Genomic DNA, 12,744 nt, shown 5'->3' with positions numbered 1-12,744 from the left:
ACCATTTATACCCGAGGCCTCGATACCCAATTAGTGACGTATCAGCCCTCGACCATTTATACCCGAGACCCTGACACTCACCCATTCACTTCGTAACTGTCATAACTCCACATATCAATTCTAGCCTCCCGCCAGGATTTCGGTACTACTTCCCTAATAACACCAACCACCACAACGCTCATCAAAAACACCACCACTAGTATGATCTCAATGCATCTCTCAACTCACCAACACAAATCAGCATGCTTCCCCAACATAAACATCATTCTAATAGCAAAACAGTAAACCAAACATGCTTCCACAATATATCAATTCTCAACAACAGCGCCACAGTGAGCTCAGTTATAACAGAGCATAGTCAACAATTTTTAAAGGACAGCAGTCCAACACAAATCACCCAAGCACTCATTATCCAACATCCGCAAACATTAAGCATTGCTAGATATAATAAAAACTCATAAGACATGCCAAACACTTCATACAGATTTCAGACAACAAACATCCCCACCATAATATTTATTTTAACGAATATTCCCTGCAAACACACATCATTCCACGACAGATCTCAGCAGCTCAACAATACAAAGTTTCTACTATTATCACCAACGAACATTCAACACTACCTAGGCATACAAACCAACATAAACGAGAGTTACACCGCACAACATCGTATCAGAACCATTTTCAACATCATAAATAGTACATCGACAACTAAATAATAAACACCAACACACGCACCCACCCCCGTGCTACTTACAAACACTTGTCCTAAAGCTCCTAAGCTCTTTGCACACTTCCTACTATAAAAGAGCACGATCTCGAGGTTAGTAACCAATTAGAGGCATTTAAATATAATTGAATTCGAGTTTAGGTGAGTCGTTACCTACTAACTCATACTAAAACCACTTGAACTTGGAGTGGGTCAACGCCGGATCGATGCCGAGGGAGGTGGGTATTGCAAATCGGCTTCGAACGAGTGTGAGTAAATGCCAAATCGTGTCGAAACCGAGAAATTGTCGTGAACTGCTGCTACTCGGGGTGCTGGCTGTGGGGTTCGAGGTCGCCGGTGCTGCTGTTCGCCGGAGGAGGAGCCGAAACTTCTCTGTTCGTCGTGGGTAAGACGTCGTCGACCACTGCTTGCCCGATGCCGGAGAAGAAAAGCGAGAGTGGGTACCAGAACTCTCAGATCTGGCTGGACGGTAGCAGAATTCTTGGACGCCGAGAGACGCCGGTGATGGGATCGCGAAAGCCGCACTGCTGCTGTGATGCCGCGTTGCCGTGGGTCGTCGCCGGAGATGCTCGCTGCCGCCGTGGGATGCCAACCGGAGAAGAAGGAGAAGAGAGTGGTGGGGGCGGCGAAGAAGAAGGAGAAGAAGACAAAGAAGAAGAAGAAATTTGGGAGAGGGCAGGCGGCTGAAAACAAAAAGGGAGGAAGGGAAGAAGAAGAAGAAAAGAAATTAGGGCTTTCTTGGTTTTCTTTTTGTTTTAAAAAAAACCAAACCAACCCAACTTAAAACAAACCAAACCTAAAAGAAGGATCAACTAAAACAATAAACCCATCTCAACCTGAGATAAAACCAATCGCGCGCGATCCGATATACAAAAATTTAATTAAAATAAATTTAGAATTTAATGGAAACCTCATAGTTTGAGATTTAAACTAACCTGAAAGATATGGGGCGTTACATGAGTGTTCCTGGATTGGCCATCCAGAGGATGCTGGATTACTCCACCAAGGTAAGACCTATTTGGGTTTTGAATTATTTGCACACTTAAACACTTTCAGATAGCCTGCTTCGACGACCCCTCCTTTGTTTGCTTTCAGATGCATGCGGCCATCTGTCAAGAAGCTGTGATGATGTAAGCCGAGCTAGATGGCCGCGACTGCCTTACCATGAAGGAGAGGGAAGCATCCTTTGCTGTGGTAAAGGCTGCAGCAGCTCTAGAGGGTGAGCTGAAAGAGGCTAGAGCCAACATCAAAGCCTGGAAGTCAACTTTGGAGGCTAACAGAGTTGAACTAAAGAGCGCTCAACAGGAGATTGAGCGCCACATGGAGGCTTTGAGGGGCACCCACACACCATAGCGAAGGGCTTGGAGAACGAGAAATTCGGGCTCATGAAGCACAATGACCAGCTCGAACATAGCACTGGAGATCTTTAGGCCGAGTTGGAGAAGCTAAAGGCAGAGCTCGAGCTCGAGAAATCCAAACTTAGCAACGTCATGCTCTTGGAGGAAGCCTTCCGTCAGCATCCAGATTTTGATGGCTTCGCCAAAGACTTCAGTGACGCCAGTTTCAAATTTCTGATGAGGAAAATTAAAGAAATCGCTCTTGAGTTCGACCTCGAACCCATCAAGTAGTGTTATGCTGAGAAGTGGGAGACAGGTCCGAATAGAGTGGAGCTCCCTACTTCTTGAGTTGCTTCTTCTCAGGAAGTTTGGGCACTAGACTCTCAAGAGCTTGACTTGCTGGCTTCATAAGGAGAGCTTTGATCACACCTCAGAAGTAGCTAGTCGGCACCCAGCTCATTGTTTTTGCATTGCTTCCGTTTTTTTTAGATTTCATTCTCAATGTATAACTCTTCATTTTTGGTGGGCCTTGAGACCTGTATACCTCAGCCCTGTCCTTAAGGTTTAATGAATCAAATCAGTATTTTTGCTTATTTCTGTGTCTCAAACCTCGCACTTCAAACCCATTTGCCTTGGCAAAATGGTATGATTGAATTTATTATTTTTACTTATTTTCTCTCTTTCACGTCGCACCTCCACTTGTAAGTTTGGAGGCTTGAATTCTATTTTAATTAAGTTCGAGCACATCACACCTTGAACTCGTAAGTTTGAGACTTGAGTTTTTTTTTGGCTTTGACTCGTATCTTGGTACTTACGTCGCGTGGGAGTGCTCGACCCCCATTTAATTTCACATCTGACTCGTAATATAAGAAGATATGAAATTAAATAATGTGAAAACCTTTATTGTGGCTAGTCCTTTAAATTTTTTTTACAAGTCCAAATTATTTTGAACTATTTTGACATTTCAAGGATAATAGAGTTTTAGGTGTTCTGCATTCCGTGGATGTAGGAGTAGTTTTCCTTCAAGATCGGCCAGCATATGCGTCCCAAGTCGAACTATGCCCTTAACTTCGAACAGTTATTCCCAACTTGGTTCCTGTGTGTCTACATGCTTTTATACTTTTCGGAGGACTAGATGTCTAACCTGAAAACTCCAAGGTCGAACTCGATCATTGTAGTGTCTGGCAATCTGATTTTGATACTCTGCTAGACGTAACTGGGCCAACTCCCTTTTCTCGTTGAGGAGATCAAGATTGAGGAGCAGCTCTTCATTGTTCACCGCTTGCTCATAGTAATTAATTATTTCAGTTGGCATACTGATCTCAACTCGCACAATGGTCTCGGAGCAAAAAAGCCATAGAGAAAGGTGTTTCGTCGATAGACTCTCATGGGGTTGTTCGGTAGGACCAGAGGACTTTAGGGAGCTTTTCGGCCCACCTTCCTAGCATCCAATCTCAGTTTGAGGTCGCGTTTGATAATTTTATTAATGGCCTCAACCTGTCCGCTAGCTTTGGGATGTGCCGGGAATGAACTGAGATGACTAATTCCCAGCTTCTTGCAGAAGTCCTTGAACTTCACATTGCCAAACTGCTTCCCATTGTCTGTCACGATGGCATTTGGAATACCAAAACGGCTAACTATGTTTGTTCAGATCACGACGTGACCTTGACTTCCTTGATGGAGTGAGTGCCTCGACATTGACCCATTTGGTAAAATAGTCTACGACAACTACTGCATATTTTGTTTGTGTCTTTCCTAAGGGGAATGGTCCAATCAGATCTACTTCCCATTGGGCGAACTGCCTAGGGGCAGTGATTGGGGTGAGTGGCTCGGAAGGTTGATGAATTATGTTTGCGAAGCGTTGGCAATTGTCACACGTCTTCACAAATTCCTTAGTATCTGGGTCTATTGTGGGCCAGTAGTAACCTTGGTGGATTACTTTGGCCGTAACGACCTGGCTCCTAAGTGGTTGCCACATACGCCCTCATGTATGTCTCCTTGGACATAATTCCCATCCTCTGTTGAGATGCACTTGAGAAGAGGCAGGGAGAACCCTCGCTGGTACAGAGTTCCATCTCAGAGTATAAACCGAGCTGCCATTCGTGCCATTCTCTTGGCTTCCTTGGGATCTGATGGAATGTTGCCCACTAGAAATTTTTTGATTGGGTCCATCCAAGATGGGGTTTAGGAATCAACTTCCATCATGTAAGGATCCAAGATAGAAGAAGTGTCTAGTATCTCCACTGGGACCGATCTTGCGAGGTCGGTCTTGTAGGCGGACGCCAGGCTAAAGCATCTGCGTTTGAATTCTCGATTCCGGGGATCTGGCTAATTTCGTAAGTCTGGAACTGAGCGAGGTGCGACCTGACTTTGTCCAGATATTTCTCCATCCGAGAGTTTTTTCCTTGATACACCTCCTTAATTTGATTCACAATTAGCTGTGAATTGCTGAAAATTTGGATGTGGCTGGCTTCTAGTTCCCTAGCCATGTGTAACCGACCAGAAGGGCTTCATACTCGGTCTCGTTGTTCGAAGTACGAAAGTTGAAGCGAAGAGTATACTCAAAGTGCATGACATCGGGTGCGAGAAGGAGCATGCCTGCACCACATCCTCTTTCATTAGAGGACCCGTCAATATACATAGTCTATGGCAGGTCGGATTCGGAGGTTTTGGCTGGTGGTGAGGTGAGCTCGACTATGAAGTCGACCACAACTTGCCCCTTCATAGTTGTTTGTGGTTTGAACTGAATATCTTACTCGGTCAATTCCACCACCTATTTCATTAGTTGGCTAGACATCTCTGGCTTATGGAAGACTTGATTTAAAGGTAAGTTTGTGAGCGCAGTCACAGTATGAGCTTGGAAGTAGGGCTTGAGTCTTCGGGCTTAGCTGACTAAGGCGAGGGCCAATTTCTCCATTTTGGGATACCTGGTCTCGACCTCGGTCATGACCTTACTAGTGTAGTAAACCGGACTCTGGCACACTCTTTCCTGCTTAATTAAGGCCAAACTGACGGTGTTATCAGATACGATGTTAGGGTTGACTTTTAACTGCAGAAACATGTGTCGGTAGCCCTGTTTGACCACATTTTTTACCCATTTCCCATTATTATTTGCCAAAAGGATTCTTAAATTAGAACATGCATAGATTATTTCTGCATAAAAGTCAAACTATGGAGCTTTAGGAAAAATATAAGGTAAATGCGGTCAAAGTTGGAAGAAAATAACAGAATTATGTTTTTTGCAGAATTGCGCCCGACATTTCTGGAGGGCAATTTGTCAAAACGCACGTTTTGATTAATGAAGGGCAAGGAGGACATTTCCCACATGTTCAAAACCGTGAGTTCAAGTCCAAGTGAGGTGGTTAGGTGAATCTCAACCCTTTTCCACCTAAAATGGAGGGGAGTTTCAACCAACCTATGGTGCTATAAAAAAAAACTATCCATCCCTCAGCAAATCATCCATTTCAAGCTTCATTTCATCTTCTTTTAGATGCTCTCTAGTTGTAGAACACGTTTTTAGGGTTTATGTTCATGTTCTAGTTTTTTATTTCTTTGTTTTTCACGCTTTTACCTTTCGTATTGCCTTTAATTCAAGTTCTTACTTCCGTTCTTTGTTCATTCTGTTATTTTAAAGTTCTTTAGCGAGTTTCAACTCCCCTCACGCTTGAGAGAGAAGAGGGTCAAACTAGAACTCCTTGTACGACTTATTTATTCATTTAAAATCAATGAAAAATACTTTCTTTATGTTTTCGTGCATTTACTTTCATTTAATTATGTTTTAAATTAGTTATCAACGTCCTTGTGGAATGTCTTAGTGAAATGATTTGATTTTCAACACGCTCGGGATTTTGGCCAAATTGCGCCGGACACTTTTTTGGGTTGGTTTCTAAAAATTTCTCTTTACGTCTTTTTTCCATTCGGCCAATGGGAACTTGATTTATACACCAAAGCCCAACCTTGGGAAATGTGAGTTAGGTCAAATAATAGGAAACCAATATGGGATGTGACTTAGGAATAAGCGTAGAAAATATGGTCCTAGGCATAGGCCCTTTGACCCATAATGCAAATGAGTTGGTAGATATTCTCTAGGATTGTAATCACACATAGGAATATGATTGTAGGTTAGCCTAGCTTTTGCAGTAACCAAAAGCGGTAGTGAAAAAGTAGAACTCAAATCCCAAGAAAAGCCAGGAATTGCGCCTGGTGCATTTTCCCAAAATAGTGCGTTTTCCATGTTTTGCTTCAAAACCAAGGTAGGAGACAAGGAGGTTGAGTCTTATTAAATTGTTTGTTAGTTAAAACCCCAAACAACAACATTTCATCACATTTTTCTTCCTAAATCAAAATTGCATATTTGAATCATTTCACTACATTACTTGATTTTGAAAAGCAACAAGTCCCTGAGGATTCGACGTTGGATTACTTCCGAGTATTACTTGTGACCGTGTGCGCTTGCACGAGTGTCTAATCTTTTTAAAGGTAGAGGAAGTCCCAACAAGTTTTTGGCGCCATTGCCGAGGACTTATTTTTCAAAATCATATTATTTTTAAGTGAATTGTTTCATGTGTGATTGTTGCATACCTCTGTCATTGGACTTAATTGTTATATCTAACCTTTAAGGGAGTTGTGTATGAGCACAAGGTCTGGTTGGTTGACCTTTGATCTAGAGATTGAAAGAACCCTTAAGAGGATAAGGTCTGAGCAGAGGTTGAGAAAACAAAAGAAAAAACTGAAAAAGAGAAGGAAATGAAAAAATAAATAGGAGGTTACTTGTATTGAGCCAACAACCAGCAAGAGTGTTTGAAATGGAGTCCCAATTTATGTATAATCTTCCAATGGGAAGTAACATGCCCATAGCTCCTGTGAATCGATTATTTTGTTTATATTGTGGTGATATTCGTCACTCATTGGAATATTGTCCATCTAATCCTTCATCCTTTTATTATCCAGGTCAGCAAGGGAACCAACAAGAATTGAACCATTATTCAAATCCATACAACCAAGATTGGAGGGATCATTCGAATTTCTCGTGGGGAGAGCTTCAACTTGAACAAACTATGATAAATTTTATGGCAAGAACTGATGAAGCGTTACGTAGGCTGCAGAGCCAAATTGAGCAAGTGGCCGATGAGTTGAGGAATAGTCTACCAGAAGCATTGCCTACCAATATGGAAGAGCAAGGTGAGACATTCAATGAAAGGAGCGAGCTTGAAGATGACGAACTTGAGCTCCCAATAGACAATGATGATCCACCAATCCCTGAAGTGATAAATAATGTAACGCCCCAGAACTTCCCACACACTTCTTGGTCACTTTAACTACCCACCTGTCTAAACTTAACTCCAAACACGAGATGACAACTCCCTGTGAAATAATTATATAAAATAAAGCTTCAACTCTCATCAATTTACCAATGAATCAACTTTATAGAATATCAATCAAACATCATCCGTGGACAACGCCATGAGGCAACTTCATTATTCCAACTAGGCAAACCCAATGAATAGAAGAAAACTAAAATAAGCACCTATTCCGCAATAAAGTAGACAATGAGTGGGAACCTCCCAATTATTCAAATAAGAACAAGTAGTTTATTGACCAAACCATAAAGTCTTAACCATCTAAACCTAAGCTAAGCAAAAGTAACTACGCAGCCTATGGTCCTCGCTCGTCATGTCTCCTCCGTTTCATCACCATGGTCGCCAACGAATCCTCCGCCTGAAACAATAATTGTAGAAGGGGGGGTGAGTATATAAAATATACTCCGTAAGTAGCCCTCACCAACAACACACAAACATCACGCTCAAACAAAAATCATGAAACATTCATAGTCATGCTCTTCATGACATTATGCAATCGAAACATAGCACGCTCTATAAGATCCGGCGATAACCAAAACCATGGACAATTTAGTTACCAACCTCGAGTCTCCCTAACATCTCAAGCACCTCTACGCTTATCACAGCTATCCAAGCTTTCCAAAACTAACTTTTTCAAGTAGAGTCGGCCCCTGACCATTTTTACCCAGAGCCCCGACATTACTGCATCGACCCTCGACCATTTTTACCCAAGGCCCCGATGACTTCACCATCTATTGGCCCTTGACCATTTTTACCCAAGGCCTCAATAGTTTTTCTTCCAAAGGACTCCTCGCATCGACCCTCAACCGTTTTTACCCGAGGCCTCGATACTCAATTAGTGACGTATCAGCCCCCGACCATTTATACCCGAGGCCCTGACACTCACCTATTCACTTTCCTCCAAGAATCCAACATTCCTTATCATAACCAACTCCACATCAGCCCCTAGCCTGCGAACAGGGTCCGAAAATATGCTTCAATTACACCCACATCTCATAAGAAAATAAGATGACTCAGACCAGCACGCTCGCATCATAAATGAACATTTATATAAACTGTACAAGCACGCTCACATCATAAGAAAACATAATCACAATAATTCTATTATAATGTGCATCTTTTGTAAACACACATCATTCCACAACAATTCTCAGCAGTTTAGCAAGGCAAAATTCCACCATTATCACCGACGAATATTCAACACTACACCAAGTACACAGATTAACACAAACGAGAGTTACCTAGCACAATAGCGTATCAAAATCAATATTAAACATCACAAAACAGCACATTAGAAACCAACTAGCACACATTAACGCACGCACACGCCCCTTGTCTACTTACACACAACCGCGCCCCTAAGTTTTTGCATCGATCTCACACCTAGGCACTAAAACAGAAAAAAACAGCAAGTTACATATACGATTCAGCCTTCGAAATCAATTTTAAGAGGGTTTAAATGACTCATTACCACAAAATTGACTTCGTAAAGGTGTGCGTAACTTAGATCTAGCTCACCAAGGTCTGGGTAGCCTAAATCGGGCTTCGAATGGATGTGGGTAAGCCCGAATGCTACTGAAACGCTGCTGTCCACGAGTTGCAGCAGAGGAAAAGTACTCCAAATCCTCTTTCGACGCTGTTGAACGCTAAAACAACGTCTGGGTCATCCAAACCACGCTTCCACAGGTTGTGGGTTATCACCGAAACTCCGAGACGCCGCCAAAAACACCCAAACACAGCCGCCACGCTCCAGTTCGCCGCTGCACCTGCTACGAATTTCGCAGCCGCTGGAACGTCGTGGGTCGCTGGCCGCCACTGCTATGGGATCGTCGGGGATAGACGAACGCCGCCGAGGATCGTCAGAGGGCTGCGGCAAAACGGCGTTCACGGGTATGCTCGAAGCCGCCAGAACTAGAAGACCTGCCGTCGAGCCTGCCGCGGCGTGTGGTCGAGTTGCCACTGGTACCACGGGTCGCCGGAGGAAGAGAGGAAGTCGCCGCTGGTATCGCCGGTCGCCGGAGGAAGAGAGGAAGAGAAGGTGGTTGGCGGCTAGGGCAACGGAAGGAAGAAAGAGATGGAAACCTAGTGTGTTTTTTTTCTCTTTATTAATTTTATTTTCCTTTGTTTTAAAACCAAACCAACCCAATAAAAGCCCAACATAACCAAGCCAAGAGAAAAAGAAACCCATCCCAACTTAAGATAAAACCAATCACGCGGAACCCGATATATATAAATTTAATTAAAGTTTTATTTAAAATTAAATGAAAATCTCCTGATTCGAGACTAACTAACCTGAGGGACTCGGGGTGTTACAAATGAGGTATGGAAGAATAAGTAAGTTGAACCCGAGAAACCGATAGAGGTAATGGAAAATGAGGTTACAATGGACTTAAACCCATCACCTCTAAATATTGAACCGTTTTTCCCTTTCCCTCGATGCTCTTTGGAGATAACCCAATACATAAAGAATGAAGAGTTGACCAAACCTGTAAAGGATCAAGTAAATGAAGAAATAGGAGAAGATGAGATAGGTTCAGATGAAGGGTTCATTAAAGTTTCACCCCAAATTCCAATTTTCAAAAATCAATGCATACAAGTAAGTCACCTACCCGTCGAGCTAGACTTTAAAGCATATTGTGCTCTGAAAGAGTGAAATTGTGACATGGTAGTAGCAGAAGAGAGATCAAATGAACATGAGGAAATGAGTGAAAGTTGAAAGCCTCTAACGTTCTTGAAAGTAAAATCAATAGGACGGAAGTTTTGTACATTAGTGTCATGTTTGTTTACTTTCCAGTTTTTTTATTATGTCCTTAACGTTTTAATAATTTCATTTTCTTAGTACAAGATTGGAGTTTCCAAGAAAATAAGCAAGGCATAAGGCAAAGAGTAGTGAGCATTATTCCATAAGAAGGAACAAAACAAGACTTAAATATAGAATGCCTAGAAAAAGTGCCACTTGGTGGCCCTTTTTTTGTTTTACTCATCGGATTACTCAAAGGAGTTTTCTAACCCTTATTTCGTTGTTGATATAATGTTGTTTTGTTCATGTGTGCTTAGTCATGATATTTTCTAGGTAGAAATATTTGCATAAGTTGGACAGCATGCTGAGATGTTTTGTATATAACATATATCATGTTTAGTCTTACAAGTTATGGTCATATAAGCATTAAATTCTATGGACCCAAGCCTCCTTGTCATACTTCATGCCTTGTGTGCTGCTGCTAAAACTATTGTCTATTTGTTAAGCATGCCTAATCATAAAAAAAAAACAATGAAAACAGTCCATCGGTCGTGTTGAGGGCGTTTTTGTGTACAATATTTTTTTTATCTTCTTCTTGCAAAATTCTTACACTTTCTTTAAGACTTTTTTGTGTAGATTCCAAATCTAATTTTTGTTTTTGCATTTGAAGTTAACAAGATCAAGATCCGACCCTCATCAAAATTGCTCCAGACGCAATTTAAGAGAAAAAATTCGATTTTTGAGTTATGGATTAGGGCTTTCGTGGGCTTTATGTGGGTTATGTTTAAATGGGCTTTGAGTTGTTTTCAAATCAAAAGGAGGCCCAATTTTAAACCAAATTATATTTTTAATATGTTTTATAACATAAAACAAAAAGCTTTAGAATTTGAAAACACCCCATTCACGATTTTTCACCAAGATTTTCTCACTTCTTTTCAAATCTTCTCTCAAGAAATCTCAAAGAATCTCAAAGTCTCTCCCATTTCTCTTTTTTTTGGGCACATTTAGGGTTTATTGGAGGGATTTTTGTTGTTGATCGTGAAGCAAGATCAAGAACCATGGAAGGTTCATCTTCCTCCAAGCCACACGACAAAAAGAAGGAGAATAAGAGACTGTTGTTGCCTACACCAATTAAATCGGGTATGATTCCTCTTGAACCTCCTAGGATTTCTCATGAAAAGTTAGTTTTTGATCCTAGGGAACAAAGAAGAAAATATGAGGAAGCTATAAGAATGAACCCTAGGAGAAATCTATTCATAGGTGGTACAAATTTTGAAAAAAATCAATATGGAATCTCATGATGCTAAGGTTAATAAAGAGGGTCATAGTGAGAAGAAATTAGGAGGAATTAGTAAAAAAAAATCAAATTTTAGAGGAAAAAGGTGCTGTCTTAGATGAAGAAATAGCTAGACTTCAAGAGAGAGCAGAGATGTTCAGTAAAAATAAAGAAATTAGGGATAAAGAGAATGAGAGGGTTTATGCGAAAATTGAGGAACTAAACATAAAGTGGCAAAAATTCATGGAAAACTCAAAGAAAGTGAGTGAGGAGATTCAACTTGAGTTAAATAGCATGAGTATACGTCGTAGGATGAATCTTTCTCAAGATAACCCTGTTTCCGAGGTTTTAGAACTTTCTATCCCTTCTTTCCACTACTGTTGCTGTGCATGTTGAAGGTCAATAACAGGTTAGTGGGGATTTAGAACACGACACGGAGCCCTTGGAGCACTCAGATTCGGCCACGGTCCAAATTCAGAGCGAAATTGTGCCTGGCGCAATTTTGGATGAGACTCCACCTGCCACTCTACAAGGTATTTTGTCTCCATCTTTTCCAGATTCTATCTTGAATAAAAAGCCCTTAGTTTTTTATGATTCAGAACAGGAAAGGACAACACCGAGAATTGCCTAAATTTTGGTGGCGTTAAATGGAGCAAGGGGAGAAGATCCATTGGAGGATGATGGAAATAGTGGGGCAGCACAAAGACAATTGAATGTTGATGGAGAGGATGAAGATCTTGGAGAATTACCCCAAGAAGTGCATGGAGATGAGTTTGAAGAGGAAGAAGAAAATGAAGATATCTCTCAATATGAAGTGAGAGTACGAACTCCGGTGCACGAATCTCAGCAAGATGATGAGGAACCCCCTGCACAAGAGCAAGAAGGAAACATCCGGTCCTGTGGATGTCCCTAGTGAGGCCATGGAGGAATCATCTTCCTTTTCTTTATAAGGCAAGACCCCCTCTTTGTCAAGTGTGAATGTTTCTGACCCAAACTTTGTTGCTACTGCAGAGACTTCAGACGAGGAGGTGAGTTTGACCAAAGTGGTAAAGAAAACACAAACGAAGAAAAAAGTGGCAGAAACTGCGCCTGGCACAATTTCTAGACCTAGAACCTGCACCGCTGTAGCACGTTTGGCTGCCCAAAAAGAAGCCAAGGCTGGTCCATCTAAAAAAGCCAAGAGGGCTAGGGTGCAAAGAGAGGCAAAAAAGTCACTTGAGGAGGCCAACGAAGAGGAGACCGATTGTACCGAGCAAACACCATCAAGAGTAAAAAGGGTGAGATTGGAGTTGAGAAGGCCC

This window comes from Momordica charantia (assembly GCF_013281855.1).
Source record: "Momordica charantia cultivar OHB3-1 chromosome 5 unlocalized genomic scaffold, Mcharantia_2.0 BLBB01000005.1, whole genome shotgun sequence".
NCBI lineage: Eukaryota > Viridiplantae > Streptophyta > Magnoliopsida > Cucurbitales > Cucurbitaceae > Momordica > Momordica charantia.
Note: the sequence above shows the minus strand (reverse complement) of the source record.